The following is a 16512-nucleotide window of genomic DNA, read 5'->3' on the forward strand; positions in this document are numbered from 1 at the left end:
AGAAGAGCTCTTCTAATTTGCAAAGATTTAAGAAGCAGATTGAAAAGATCTATTCTTATGCAATCACACAAATGAAAAAAAGAATATTACATTATTATAGAATTCTAAAATAATGTAGTGTTTCTTGAAATTAGAAAGATGCAGTTGAAGAAAACAATGTTTGCTTTTTTTTTTTTACTTTTTTCTTACACATATCAACTTTCGCAATGGTATAACTACCTACCTGTTATTCTTTAACTGATCAAATGAGTACCAAGGTATCTGAAAGAATAGTAATGATACAGAAAATTTGGGAGTTTCAAGAGACATCAAAGTCCATTTGGTCACTCCTTGTATAGACTTTCCCAGTGTAAGAGGCCCGGAGAGTAAAGATATCACACAGAGAACTTGTTAAAGGCTCAATAAGACTAGTCACCCAATAAGACTAGTCACCACGTCTTTTAGCTAATGACAAAGTGTCTTACCATAACACACTGACTCCAGGCTAGGTAAAAGATTACAGATTATGATTTCTTTGAAAGTAAAGATTGAAACAATTTAAAAGCAGGAATGTTAAAGGCTTATATTAGAAAGAGAAAAGAAAACTATAGAACATTTCAGTGAAAGCTGTGGAATTAATATCAAAAGGGGGGTTTTCAACAGAGTCAGTTACCAAAGATATTCACTGAAATACAGTGACCCCCACCATATGTCTCTAGTAGCATTAGACAGACTTGCATCTTGAATCATGAAGCTTGAGTCAAGAAGGCCGAGCAACTGGGTGGAAGAGAGAAAAGGTGACTGATGAGACAGATTCATCACCACGGTCCTCTGTGGACCGTCTCAGTCTTCATTCTTCAGATGGAAGAAATACATCACACGGAACTGCCCCCTAAAAAGACATAATGTATAACCAGAATAGCAATGAATAATCCATGAAATAAAGATTGTTCATGAGATCTGTTTTTCTCATGGCATATTACTAGAAACTTCCAAATCCAATATCCAGGATCTTTGCTAGAATTATAAATAATCTCTTACACTTAAAAAAGAACTTTAAAAAAACTTGGAAATAACATATCTTACAAATTTAGAATGTTGTATGAATTGATTTCTATATTTTATTCTATTCAAAATAAATTAGAAATTATGGTCTTTTTAGGACTTGGACCTTAACAAAACATCCATTGAGAAATAGCTCTTTTCACACATCTGTCAAAGGTAAGATATGTATTATAACAAGGTTGTCAGAACTTAGACTGCCCTAACATTTGCAAGGCCTGGAGCAAGAGTACAAAGGAAGGCTCGTGTACCATATGTCTGTATATTTAGAAGGTATAAAAAACCCACAAACTATTTAATAAAATATGCCCCATCCTCCTACACTGATTAATGGACATTCAAAACAATAAAATGAAAAATATGTGTAAGGCTGTGAATTTTATTTAACTAAGGATAAATGAAATATCCAAGACGAGTATTAAAGTATTTTGGCACATCTATCATTCTGCTGGTGTCTCGCTGATACGTAGAAGAATTCCAATCACTATATATCGTTATAATTAAAATTTTCACATAGCTTTTGTCCCAATGCAGTAGTGATCTAAACAATTAAAAATAACATGTGATGTATTTAAAGTATAATAAGTTTGGATATAGTCTTATTGGAAATGTAAACTTCAGTGAAAGTAAAAAGAAATTATCAAAATCATTTTTGTAAATTTTTTAGTTTATTTTTTTCTGAAACATTCAAAATTATCTATTAAAATTAACAAGGAGCCCAAATCTGAAATAGAGAATTTTAAAATTAGCCATGTTTTTTATTTAACTACGAGAAGCTAATAATGTCTATCTTATCTTAAAAAAGAACAAAAAACAAACAAACAAAAAAAAAAAACAAAAAAAAAAAACAGGGGCATCTGGGTGGCTCAGTGGGTTAAGTCTCTGCCTTTGGCTTGGGTCATGATCTCAGGGTCTTGGGATTGAGTCCCACATTGGGCTCTCTGCTCGAGGGGGAGCCTGCTTCCCCCTTTCTCTTTGCCTGCCTCTCTGCCCACTTGTGATCTGTCTCTCTCTCTCCGTCAAATAAATAAATAAAATCTTTTAAAATAATAAAAAATAAAGAAACAAACAAACACCAATTTTACAGGTCAGTAGCAGGAAAATGCCAATACGTTACACTAAAGAAATCTAACACATACAGTATAGTCCCACAAATATCCATTATGGCTATGCGCTTTAAGTTTGGCTAAATCAAGTAGGTATCATGAGATTGCTTTTACCCAAAAAATTTCAGAGGAAAGACCCTACACATTATAATGCGTGTGTGTGTGTGTGTGTGTGTGTACTCTTGCACCAATTCCTAAGTCCTATATCCCAGAAAATAACCCAAAATATTTTTTAAATACCAGAGAAGTACTTAGAGCAAGACAAAAGTAACTTTTTTTCTTGTTGGACGAAACCAATATATAATTATTTATGTCTCCAAATGCTGTCAAAGGAACTGTGTTGTGAATAGCGAGTGTCCTCGCGGGCTGGATGAGGAAGGGGAAGGAGAGATCTGCCTGCACCAAACAAGAAACACATTGGGTTAAGCCTCTGCCTTCGGCTCAGGTCATGATCTCAGGGTCCTGGGATCGAGCCCCGCATCGGGCTCTCTGCTCAGCAGGGAGCCTGCTTCCTCCTCTCTCTCTGCCTGCCTCTCTGCCTACTTGTGATCTCTGTCTGTCAGATAAATAAATAAAATCTTTAAAAAAAATTTTTTTTCAAAAAAAAAAAAGAAACACATTTGCATCAGACAGTGCCCTGCACGGTCTCCGGACCAGGTTACTAGTAAGCCGAATCACAACGAAGCCTTGAATATCACTGGCCTGAGAGCCACAACCTGGTCTGTGTCCAGTAAGGGCCGATCAATGCATTTCTCAGCATCTCTAACTGAATGACACGAATGAACTGATTCTCACTCACCACGGGTGAGAGGCCGGCTGTTTGGCTGCTTGGGAATCCCATCCTGCACAGCTAATAGCGCTAATAATGACTGAGAAATGTACTCTCCACACTGACCTCTCATTTTCTTAGCTCTTTTGCAGTGTCTCTGAATGGGTCCTCCTCCCTATTTTGGCTATCATTCTGTCAATTCTTTTGTGTTCCTGATTTTAGTTTGATAGCACATTTGCGTCACAGTGGTTACAAGCCATTGAGAACTCGGGAAGCCTGCAGGCCAGCAGCCCTCTGGCCCCATTCCCCAGATCCCTGCCTCACTTGGACCAGACTGCCACCCATTCTTGCCAACACCTCTGATCACAGAGCTGGTAAGTATGTGTACGGTCACACATGCATGCATAGCTGCTTCTGAATCACACACTCATTGTAAGCTCTTTTGCATGATATCTATAACCGCCCAAATCTCGCCACAGTTTCCCCCATGCAGAATTTACTCATCTCAAAAAAAGAGGCATTGAGACTATTCTGGGACTTTTACTACATGGACAAATTAGGAAGGCAGTAGAAGCATTTTATTTGAAATAACAATCAAAAGCCAACTTGGAGCATAGCAAGACGGGATTAGACCACCACATAATTAGCCTTACTGGAATTGGTTCCAAGAATGTAAGAATTTACTGAGAGGCAGTATGTTTTCTGGAACTATAATCAAAGGTGGATGGGGAAGCTAAGCAAGTAAAGACAGCCATGGGGATCTTGAACTTTCATCATCTCGGTTATGGTGTTTTCAAGTATTAACTGTGTTGGCAAGTAAAAAGCAGTTAAAAGTCCAATAACCAAGTAAATAAACTTCACACATCTAAATCTCTTGCAATAGTTCTAGACAATTCTTGGCAATCAGCTTTGTAAATGGGTTTTAAACAAGCCCTCATAATGATGAAACAATATAGCAGAACAAATTGCGGTAAGAAAAGCATGTTGTTGATGTCAAAGAAGTCAGGCTGTTACGGTAATGCTAACAACACATTTTTTGCGCACACTGACTGTGGTCCTGGTCACAGACTAATTTCTGATGCCAGCTTTTAAAATGATCATTCAGGGTGGATGGAGAAATGTGGAAACCTTAGGTATGTTTAAAAATTGACAAGTTAGGTGGCTCCGTCGCGCAATGGATAGTGCATTGGACTTCTAAAAATTGACAAGTTAATTCAGTTAAAACAAAATCTTAGAAGTGTAGAACATAATCTGAAATATTGACATATATTAACAAGGGAAAAAATAGATAATCATCATGTTAGTCATTTTAATGACTCATTATTAACCCAAACGTCACTTTTCCTTTTGTGACACTCTCCTTAGTGGTAGATCTTCTTTTATTTTTGGTTAACAGTTATCTTTTTGTTTGATTATTTATGTATTTGTTTTTAGAGAGAGAAAGTTGGGCTGTGGTGAGAGGGGCAGCGGGAGAGAGAGAATCCTAAGCAGGCGTCACACTCAGTATAGAGTCCAATGTAAAGCTCGACTCATGACACAGAGATTACGACCTGAGCTAAATCAGTCGGTTACTCAACTGACGGAGCCACCCAGGTGCCCACATATACATGTATTTTAATTCAAAATAATTATTATAAAATTCTGATTGACAGGTTTATTCAGAAAATAGAACCTACCTGTTCCTATCAAGATTTGATACGTAATTGGATTTTTTCCATGACTGAAATAGTATTTACTATTTACACTTTATTTGTTCATAACACTGTATTAGATGGTACCGTTGAGCATGACAAATGATACATTTTATGCTCTTGAGAGTCCAATGCCACATGTGAAAGAAAAAAGGATATGCCAGTTAAAATGAAAATAACTAAACGATTATTATCAGTGAAATTCATAATGTAGCTAATAACAACTGGGGAAATTCAAATGAAGAAGAGTCAGTAAACAAGTCAGGCTGAGAATTTATGTTGAAAGGACATAGGGTGGTGATATATGTTATTAAGATTTTATTTATTTGACAGAGAGAGATCATAAGTAGGCAGAGAGGCAGGCAGAGAGAGAGAGAGAGAAAGGGAAGCAGGCTCCCTGCTGAGCAGAGAGCCTGATGAGGGACTTGATCCCAGGACCCTGAGATCATGACCTGAGCCGAGGGCAGTAGCTTAATCCACTGAGCCACCCAGGGGCCCTAAGGTGGTGATATTTAGAGAGATGACTCTGGGGCCAGACAGATCTGGGCTCAGAGTCCAAGCCTTTCACTTACTTAGCATGTCTCAGCTCATTATTTTTTTCTTCTGTAAAATAAAGACAGTAACAATCCTTAACTTCATACCGTTGCTGAAAGAATTAAGTGGGGCCACTTAATGTAGAATGCTGGCACATGCGAACAATTTCATAAATGTTTCAGTAAAAGGTTGAGTGGAGGCTAGCATTGCAAAAGAAGTGTGACACATTGCACGCAAAACAATAAAAGGGGCCCTTTGACTATAGTACAATTAGATACTGTATAAACTATAAGAGATGTCCTCTACAAAGAATTTCTGAGCTTGTAAGAAGACAGAGAAATATTTAAAGGCAGAAAAGAAAATGATGAAGCAGAGAAAGAGAAAGAGATGAAAAGGAAGAAGGAAGAGAAACAGAAAAGGAGAAGAAGGAGATGCCTTACAAAGGAATGACTTTAGGCTAACAAAAATATTGTCAAAGGCATGGAGGAAAGCCAAAAGAAAATATAATAAAACCTTCAACATTTTTCTGGAAAGTATACATTAATCTGAAATTATAGCCTACAAAGAACTATCATTATAGAATGAAAATGTAATTAAGAGTGGGGAGGGGGCATCTGGGTGGCTCAGTCAGTCAAGTGTCCAACTCTTGATTTTGGCTCAGGTCATGATCTCAGGTTTGTGAGATTGAGCCCACATGGGGCACTGAGCTGAGTATGGAGCCTGCTTGGGATTTTCTCCCTTTCCCTCTTCCCCTCCTGCCACCCCCTTGCTCACACACTCTTTCTAAATAAATAAATAATATAATTAAGATTTGTTTTCAGATAAGCATATAAATGAGAGAATTAACCAGTACTACAGAAGGATATACTTTAGGAAAAAAAAAAATAAATGTCCCAGAAGGAATAAAAAAGGTCTCTGAAATGAAAGAAAGAATGGCAAGCAAAGACATTGTTTAATATGGATATAAATCTAAAGCAACTGTGCTTTTAGAACTAATACCATGGCTGTTATTATTACTTCTTATTGTCATTATTTTTGTTAAAGAACAGAAGCTTTTAGAGACACAGACTGGTAGCAACTCTTCAGTGGTAATTTTGATGATTTTCTGGAGGCCGACTATGGACTAGTCTTAGAATAAGGAATCTCTAGGGTCTGCAGTCTTAGTGAGTTTCCTACATTTTCATTGGTTTGCCTTTAGTAACCTCACTATATTCTCATGATGGAGATCCTAAAGATACCCTCTGGACTCTGGCAGGAAAAAGGGAAGAGTAATCATTGTGACACATGTCTAGATAATTCTCCACTTAAAAAGTATGTTCTCTAAGGAAAAGATTTTGCCAGAGTTTGATCCCAGCTCAAGATTATTTCTTCTTCCACTCCAGCCTCTTCTAGATGTCCTTTCTTATGTAAAAAGGAAAAAAGCTACATCACTTGAGAAATACTTGTGAGACACATAACACAGAGACCCAGGCCAACTAAACAATGAAGATTTAATCATAAGATTACAGAACACTTCCAGTCTCCCACAACTGACCACCATATCAACAGGGCTCTGGGACAATAACAGTGGGTAACAGTGAAACGAACTACAAGGCACAGACTTGTAGGAAGGATACTTAAAAGAAACCCAGAGTCAAGAGGGGAGACAAAAAGAAAGACAATAGAGGAAAGTGAAACCTCTAGCAGCATGGTAGTACTAAATACATCCCAACTTTTAGCCAGATTAACAAATTCTCACAGTAAAGACCTATTTACTGTAGTTTCTGTTACTGAGTCAATGTTCAGTTTTCATAAAAAGTACAAGGCAAGCCAAAAAGAAAAAAAATTTCAGAGCCTGAACAGATAAAGCAAGCACCGGCACCATACTCATATATGATACAGATATTGGAATTCTCATACTGACTACTTACACAGCTTAAACAATTGTTAAGGGTTCCAAAAGAAAAAAGTAAACAACATGCTTGAGCAAACAAATAATATAAGCATAAATATGGAATTATTCAGAAAGAATCAAAGGGAAATAATAGAAATAAAGATAGTATAATAGAAATGAAGAATGCTATTTGATCAGTAAACTAGATAATACCAGGTACAGAATCAGTGAGTTTGAAGATATGTCAGTAGAATAGGAATTCTTTTTAAATTGGAATTCAAAATTTTTTTTCTCTTTTTAATTATTTTTTGGAATAATAATAATAAAGATATTCATCCAACTATATCAATCATCACATTAAATGTAAATGGTTACATATGCCAGCAGAAAGACAGAGGTAATCAAAATGGACAAAACAAAACAAAACAAAACAAAAAAGACCCACTCTATTTTGTTCACACAAAAACCAATTTTAAATATAAAATTCAGATAATTTAAAGGTAAAGGCATGGAGAAAACATTCATCAAAAGAAAGCTTGAGTAGTTATATTAATTTCTAGCAAAGCAAAATTCAGAACAACAAAAATTACCATGGGTTAAATAATCATAGAATTATTTATTATTAGGATTAAATAATCCCAAAAAGGAATAATTCCCCAAGAAGACTTAAAAACCTAAATATGATTGCACCTAACAACAGAGCATTAAATACATGAGGCAAAGACTAATAAATAGATAGATAGAGAACTGAAAACAGATAGAACGGAAAGGAGAAATAGATGAGGGAAAAGTCCACTATTACTTTTGGAAACTTCAACCTCCATCTTTTATTAACTGATAAACCAAACAAGCATAAAATCAGTAAGGATATAGCTGACCTGAACAGCTTGATATAACTGACATTTATAAACTTTTCTATCCAACAACAGTAAAATGTATATTCTTCTCAAGCTCATATGGTACATTCACCACGAGACCACATTCATAGCCATCAAACAGCTTTAACAAATTTAAAAGAAATCACACAAAATATATTCTCAAGGATTAAATTAGAGCTCAATGATGGAAAATATCCTCAAATATTTGTTAATTAAACAATACTCGTATAAATAACACATAGGTCAAATAAGAAGTTTTAAAGAATTTATAAATTTTTTGAACTAAATGAAAATAAAAATATAACATCAAAATTTGTAGAGATGCAGCAAAACTACTGCCAAGAGAGAAGTTCACAACATCAAGTACATAAATTTGGAAAGAAGAAAGATCTCAAATAAATAACCTAAGCTTCCATCTTACAAAAGTAGAGACAAGATGAATTTAAGTGTAAAGAAAGCAGAAGAAAAGAATAAAAATTGAAGCAGAAATCAATAAAACTAAAAAACAAATAAAAATAAACTTAACAAAATCAAAAGATGATTCTTTAAAAGATCAATAAAATTGATAAACCTCTAGGCAGATTAAGAAAAAAAAGAAGAGATACAAATTACTAATAGAAGAAAAAGGGCTATGGCGAGTGGGTGGCTCGACTGAAAGTTAAGCATCTTAAGTAATTTAAGCATCGTACTTTTTTTTTTTAAGATTTTATTTATTTATTTGACAGACAGAGATCACAAGTAGGCAGAGAGGCAAGCAGAGAGAGAGAGGAGGAAGCAGGCTCCCCCCTGAGCAGAGAGCCCAATGTGGGCCTCAATCCAAGGACCCTGGGATCATGACCTAATCCGAAGACAGAGGCTTTAACCCACTGAGCCACTCAAGCGCCCAAGCATCGTAATCTTGATTTTGGCTCATGTCATGATCTCAGGGTCATTAGATGGACCCATATGGGGCTCTGTGCTGCACGCGGAGCCTGCTTATGATTCTCTCTCTCCTCTCCCTGTCCGTCCCTGTTTACACTCCCTCTTTCTCTCTCTCTCCCTCTCGAAAAGAAAAACAATAAGAGGAAAGATGGCCTATCACTATTGATCCTATGACATTAAAAGGAAAATATGAGAATATTCTGAACAGCTCTATGCCCACACACTTTATAGCCTAGATGAAATGATCAATTCCTCAAAGCATGAAACGCAATGTGGGGCTCAGTCTCACAACCCTGAGAACATGACCTGAGCCGATACCAAGAGTCAACGCTTAACCGCCTGAACCACCCCCCCAGGGGCCTCCAAAGCTTTATCCTTTTTCCTTAGTTCCCTAGAAAAGCTGACATCAAGCACAGTGTTCCCACAAATTGTCTTTACATGATGTGCTTGATAGCATCTTTCCTGAAGCTGAAGTAAAATGTAAAAATAAATTTCAATGTTCTAGAGATTTTTTTTAAAAGTTCAAGGTGACAGAGACACGTGTACAAAAGAAAACACGAAGAGAGTTGGTGTCAGACAAGGTTTTATTCATTTGCTAGGGCTGCTGTAACAAACCGAGTGGCTGAAACAGAAATGTATTGTTTCCTGGTTCTGGAAACTAGAAGACCAACAAAGTGTCAGCAGGGCTGGTTCCTGTTGAGGGCTGTAAGAAGATCTGTTCCATGCCTCTCTCCTCGCTTCTGGTGGTGTGCTGGCATTAGTTAGCATTCCTCGTCTTCACCCCATGCATCACCCCAATCTCTGCCTTCATGTTCACGTGACATGTTGGAGACGTGTCCGTATTCAAGTTTCCCTTTTCATAAGAACACAGGTCATATCTGATGAGAACCCACCCTCGTTTGCTCACTTTAATGAGATTACCTCTGTAAAGACTCTACATATTTCCAAATAGCCCACATCCTGAGGTACGAGAGGTTAGGACTTCAACATATGAATTAGGAAGATGGGGGGACACAACTCAATCCATAACAAAGGACAATGTAATGTGAACACCAATAAGTATAGGAAGCTGACTTTGTAATGTGCTATAAATACAAGAACATTTTTTAGTGGTTGTAAGTGTGTTTTTAGTAAGAATACATGTTTTTGGAAATGAAAAGAATGCAAGATCAATTTTCATTTACCTTGGGCTAACAGAATGGTATGATAAATAGGTTAACAATGCCCAGGATATGAGAAATTAGAATAAATTTAGTGAGTACATGGAAGAAGTAAAATACACATGTTCAAACAGTGCTCAGCCCAGCATATTCTAAAGAGCCTTCAGCCAATGTTTAACTTAAAAACTGGCGGTAAACCATGCATTGTCCCTAAAACTGAGTGTAAATATCCAATTTAGGCCTTCCTATGCTTCTCTCAAGAAAAACCATCAACATCCACATAAAGAAAGGCAAAGAATATATTTTTATTTCTTTCCTCCTCTGTCTCATAGCTCAGAGGCCTGAACTCTGTCAACCAAAATATGAAGCAGTTGACCTGTTGCAAACATACTGCTCATTGATGTTGCCAGAGAAAATCTCTCTGCATCCCAGTTCTGTTTTCTAAAGCCACACAAGGGAAGTGACACAATTTATCCTTGAAAGTATGGGCTCCTCAATGTGGTAGATGGAGTGAAAAAGACAAAGGCACAGCTTTTAAGGGGCAAAAGACAGTGACATCTTTTTTCCCTTCATGCTTGTCCAGAATCATCACCTGCCTTCTTGATTTTTAGTAATTTTCTATATTATGAGTTCTGGCTTCCAAATACAGTACCTGGGGGGCCTGGGTGGCTCAGTTTTTTAAGGGACTCGATTTCGGCTCAGGTCATGATCTCGGGGTCATGGGATCAAGCCCTGTGGTGGGTTCTATGCTCAGCTCCGAATCTGCTTATCTCTCTCTCTTCCTGTCTGTACCTCCTACTGCTTTCTCTCTTTCCCTCTCTCAAATACATAAATCTTTAAAATGAAAGAAAGAAAGAAAGGAAGAAAGAAAGAAAGAAAGAAAGAAAGAAAGAAAGAAAGAAAGAAAGAAAGAAAAAATTCACATACCCAATTTCTGTAGCTAAGGTACACAGTCTAAGTCTCACCCATCATTTGCATCCAAACAAATGAGCAAATAGAAGAGGTAAATGTGTGGGGGAGAACCAGTCACCTGGAAGGTAGGGTAGAGGCAGGTGAACCCCAGGGTGCCAGTGCTGGACCTCCAGTTCAAAGTGTCAAATGACTGAGTGATGGAGACAGGATGCTATTGCCAGAGAAGACCGCACACACAGCATGGTTGAGAATTGTTACCAGTTTAATACAGCCTCGGGCTCTTGAGTCCTCCTGGGAATTCTGAAAGTTGCCCAAAATAGTTCTAATAATTTCCACGCCCTCTCATACCAATCAGAAAGCAGTCTGTTATGTACACCTGAGAACCTCTGAGCAATAAAATAATCTACTGTAAAATGCTAACTACTGTGAAGAAAACAAACTATCTGGTTTAAAAAACAAACAAACAAAAAAAAAACAGTGGTCTCCAAACAATTTTTGCTCACAACTCCCTCAAGAAATTTTAAGCTGGTATGGACCTCCAGCATGTTTTTAAATGACAGGCAATTTCTTCATAGGAGCCTAAATACTAACAGAGAATGTAATTTCTGTAATATAGCATATATTAACATTTTAAAATAAAATAGTTGCAATACTGTTAAATGTGTCCAATGCAAATGTGTATGTTTGGAAGTGCTCCCCTTTTTTAAAGATTTAATTTATTTATTTGACACACAGAGAGAGAAAGAGCACAAGCTAGGGGAGCATCAGAGAAAGAGGAAGAAGCAGGTTCCTGACTGAGCAGGGAGCCCAATATGGAACTCAATCCCAGGACCCTGGAATCATGACCTAAGCTAAAGGCAGATGCTTAACCAACTGAGCCACCCAGGTACCCCAGGAAATTCACCTCTTAATGAGATGAATAGGTTTGTTTTTTTTTTTTAACACTTCAGTTAGTTTATATGTCAATGGTTAAATATAATACTTTTCTAGAGTCAGTCAATTCCATCATTTTTTTTCATTTTAATATTTGTAAACTTTGAGTAAACTACTTAACATACACAATTAAATGGTACTTGAAGGAACTGTATTAGAGCAATTTTATTTCTTTGAACATCATAGAAGTTATGTCAATACATTAGGAAGTCCTAACTGAATTCTCAAATGCTATATTGTTAAAAATAATGTTGATGATAGACCACAATGACATACTTTTTTTTTCCAGTTTCAATAGATACACAAATGCCCTTTCCAAGAACTACCCAATAACTATCGATTACATTGGTTACTCATTTTCACATTTTATCCAAGAAGCTCAGAAAATTTTGCAAAATCAAAATGTTCACTTAAAGTTATAAAATTATGAGCTTTGTCAAAATATTTTTATCAAATGTGTATTGAAAATTTTGATAGTGTTAAAAAATCTAGTTAGCAAGTAACTATGAGGATTAGCATTAGAACTGATACAGATTTGACACTTTGAAAGTGATTGCTTTTAAGAGAAGATAAAGCATTTTAGAGATGAACATTAAAATTTCTGAAAATAATTGCTCAAATTTCAATATGTTTTTAAGACTTTTTTCTTGCATTCAACATTTCTTTCTCATTTTTTCTTAGCTTTGCTCTCATCATAACCTCTCTTAAGAGTGATAGTCTTAAGGCACCTTGTGGCTCAATCTGTTAACCAGCTGACTCTTGATTTCAACTCAGATCATGATCTCAGGTCCTAGGATCAAGACCAACATCAGGCTCTGCACTCAGCAGTGAGTCGTCGTCATCTCCTCCTCCTCCTCCTTCTTCTTTGAAAGATTTAATTAATTAATTAATGTATTTATTATTTATTTGAGAGAGAGAGAGATAGTGAGAGCAGGCATAAGTGGGGATGAGAGGGAGAATCAGTTTTCCTGCAGGGCTTGATCCCAAGACCCTGGGTTTGTGACGTGAGCCCAAGGCAGACACTTAACCACCTAGGCACCCCAGCCACCTAGGCACCCCAACAGGAAGTCTTTTTGAGGATTCTCTCCTTCTGTCCCTCCCCCCACTCACTCTCTCTGTCTCTCTTTAAAAGTAAATAAATCTTTTAAAAAGAGTAGTGCAGTCTTTTATTTTCAAGTTTTTAAATTTCCAGTTAGTTAAAATAAAGGATAATATTACTTTCAGTGTAGAATTTAATGATTCATCAGTTACATACAACACCCAGTGCTCATCACAAGTACATACCTTGATACCCATCACCCATTAGCCCATCCCCCCCCAACTACCTCCCTTCAAGTAACCCTCAGTTTTTTCTCTACAGTTATGAGTTTGTTTTCTGGTTTATTTCCCCCTTTCCCCCCTATGTTTATCTGTTTTGTTTCTTAAATTCCCATATAAATGAAATCATATGGAATTTGTCTTTTCTCTGACTGCTTATTTTGCTTAGCATGATACTCTTGCTCTATCCATGGTGTTGCAAATGGAAGATTTCATTCTTTTCTATGGCTGAGTAATATTCCATTGTAAGAAAAAAAAGAGAGTGATGAAGTCTTTGACTTTGTTCATATGAATTTATTAAATGAGTTATTTCTACTTGTCTACTCCATCATTTATCTACATTCAAAACATCTTAACAGAGCCAAAATACCTTGCTGCCAGTGCCACATTTTACCATTAAGAGAAATGTTTATAACACAGGGAAAGAGAAGTGGCCTTAAAGATTTATGGTTTATGGTCTTGATTAAGCATTACAGTAAGCTTTCTTCGCTCCTTTGCTTGGCAACTGGGAGATTTTCATAAACCCTGGGAAAATAAAATATCTGGAAGTTAAGTCAATTCATTGAGTCCTTTAAATTTTGTCTTGCTGGGAATTAGCCATGGGAATGTCTTCTGCCTGAATGCCATTGTGATAACTCTTCTGAATTAAGGTAGAGTAACTTATTTAAATAGATTAGTTAGATGAAAGCCTCATGATTGAGGTATATGTAAACTGAGGCATTATATATAAAGAAGAGTCAAGATAACTAAAAGTGGGTTGAAAATGATTTTAAACAAAGGAAACACACACAAAAGTCTTAAAGTAAAGATGAACTTGACTGGTTCAAAGATATAACAGGCCAGTGTGGATGAGCTGGAGAAACTGAGAGAGAGTTTGACATGAGGTTGGAGAAGGATACAGAAGTAAAACAGAGGAAGTCCTATGTGAGAAAACATAAAAAGTTTGATTTAATTTGAAATGCAATGAGAATCCATAGAAAGGTTTTAAGCATAAGAAATCAAAAGACAACTGACAGAATGGGAGAAGATATTTGCAAGCGACATATCAGATAAAGGACTAGTGTCCAAAATCTATAAAGAACTTAGCAAACTCAACACCCAAAGAACAAATAATCCAATCAAGAAATGGGCAGAGGACATGAACAGACATTTCTCAAAGAAGACATCCAGATGGCCGACAGACACATGAAAAAGTGTTCCATATCACTCGGCATCAGGGAAATACAAATCAAAACCACAATGAGATATCACCTCACACCAGTCAGAATGGCTAAAATCAACAGGTCAGGAAATGACAGATGCTGGCGAGGATGCGGAGAAAGGGGAACCCTCCTACACTGTTGGTGGGAATGCAAGCTGGTGCAACCACTCTGGAAAACAGCATGGAGGTTCCTCAAACTGTTGAAAATAGAACTGCCCTATGACCCAGCAATTGCACTACTGGGAATTTACCCTAAAGATACAAACGTAGTGATCCAAAGGGGCACGTGCACTCGAATGTTTATAGCAGCAATGTCCACAATAGCCAAACTATGGAAAAAACCTAGATGTCCATCAACAGATGAATGGATCAAGAAGAGGTGGTATATATACACAATGGAATACTATGCAGCCATCAAAAGAAATGCAATCTTGCCATTTGCGACAACATGGATGGAACTAGAGCGTATCATGCTCAGCGAAATAAGTCAAGCGGAGAAAGACAACTATCCTATGATCTCCATGATATGAGGAAGTGGTGATGCAACATGGGGGCTTAAGTGGGTAGGAGAAGAATAAATGAAACAAGATGGGATTGGGAGGGAGACAAACTATAAGTGACTCTTTTTTTTTTTAAACTTTTTTTTTTTTTTTAAAGATTCTATTTACTTATTTGACAGAGAGAGATCACAAGTAGGCAGAGAGGCAGGAAGAGAGAGAGAGGAGGAAGCAGGCTCCCCACCGAGCAGAGAGCCCGATGTGGGACTCGATCCCAGGACGCTGAGATCATGACCTGAGCCAAAGGCAGCAGCTTAACCCACTGAGCCACCCAGCCGCCCTATAAGTGACTCTTAATCTCACAAAACAAACTGAGGATTACTGGGGGGAGAGGGGTTGGGAGAAGGGGGGTGGGGTTATGGACATTGGGGAGGGTATGTGCTTTGGTGAGTGCTGTGAAGTGTGTAAACCTGGGGATTCACAGACCTGTACCCCTGGGGATAAAAATATATGTTTATAAAAAATAAAAAAATTAAAAAAAAAAAGAATTCATAGCCTTATTTACATTTTAAAGCTATAAGTCTGGCTCCTAAATGAAAAATCCAATAAAAGGAGACCATAGATGGAACACTGTGAGAGTCTAAGTGAGGAAGAATGATAAAGGAAGACAGGGAAATGTAGAACTGAAATTCACTTTGGAGGTATAGGATTGAATTTTCAAAGTATGCAGGAGGGAGAAATGGTGACCAGTACCCTGGGATTTGGATGGATGTCAGTATCATTTATTGAGATGAGAACTACTGGAGAAAAAATATATATAAGGAGGGATTCTATTTTGGACATGTTAATTTATTGTGAAATAAATAGAAATAGATTAAATTTTCCTATTAAAAATTCTGATATTAAATTAGCAATTTTTTTGTATTCTTTGGGTAACTAGTAGTGCAACTGCTTGAGTATAGGGTAGTTCTTTTTTTTTTTAAGATTTTGTTTATTTATTTGACATAGAGAGAGAGATCACAAGTAGGCAGAGAGGCAGGCAGAAAGAGAGGAGAGGGGAAGCAGGCTCTCCATTGAGCAGAGAGCCCAATGTGGGGCTTGATCCCAGGACCTTGAGATCATGACCCTAGCCAAAGGCAGAGGCTTAACCCACTGAGCCACCCAGGCACCCTTAGGGTAGTTCTATTTTTAATTTTTTGAGGAACATTCATACTGTTGTCCACAGTGGCTACACCAGTTTGTATTCCCACCAACAGTGCAAGAAGGTTCCTTTTTCTCTACATCTGTACCAACATCTGTTATTTCCTGAGTTGTTAATTTCAGCCATTCTGACAGAGGTAATATCTCTTCATAGTTTTGATTTGTGTTTCCCTGATGATGAGTGATGTAGAGCATCTTTTCACATGTCTGTTGATCATCTGTGTGTCTTCTTTGGAAAAATGTCTATTCATGTCTTCTGCACATTTTTTTTAACTGGGTTATTTGTTTTTCGGGTATTGAGTTTCATAAAATCTGTATATATTTTGGATACAAACCTTTTATCAAATATGTCATTTCCAAATATCTTCTCCCATTCCATAGGTTGCCTTTTAGCTTTGTTGATTTTTTTCCTTCACTGTGCAGAAGCTTTTTATTTTGATGAAGTCCCAATGTTAATGTTTGCTTTTGTTTCTCTTGCC

The sequence above is a fragment of the Neovison vison genome, chromosome 1 (genome assembly GCF_020171115.1).
Source record: "Neovison vison isolate M4711 chromosome 1, ASM_NN_V1, whole genome shotgun sequence".
NCBI classification, from domain to species: domain Eukaryota; kingdom Metazoa; phylum Chordata; class Mammalia; order Carnivora; family Mustelidae; genus Neogale; species Neogale vison.